Source organism: Propithecus coquereli, unplaced genomic scaffold (assembly GCF_000956105.1).
Source record: "Propithecus coquereli isolate 6110/MARCELLA unplaced genomic scaffold, Pcoq_1.0 Scaffold234, whole genome shotgun sequence".
Taxonomy (NCBI): Eukaryota; Metazoa; Chordata; class Mammalia; order Primates; family Indriidae; genus Propithecus; species Propithecus coquereli.
Window position 1 is genome coordinate 3,098,767 of NW_012147886.1, and position 212 is coordinate 3,098,978.

A 212-nucleotide genomic window follows, 5' to 3' on the forward strand; every position below is an offset into this window, starting at 1 on the left:
GTAAGGTGTGTACATTCTTAAAGTTGATGGTGTCTCACAGGTCTCTGAGACTTGATCTTTCATTCTTTTTTTTTTTTTTCTGTCTCTCTAACTGGACAATCTTCATTGATCCAATACCAATTATTCACAGACTCTTCCAGAAAAATAGAAGAGAAGGAACACTTTATAACTCATTCTATAAGTTTAGTATTACATTGATACCAAAACAATAA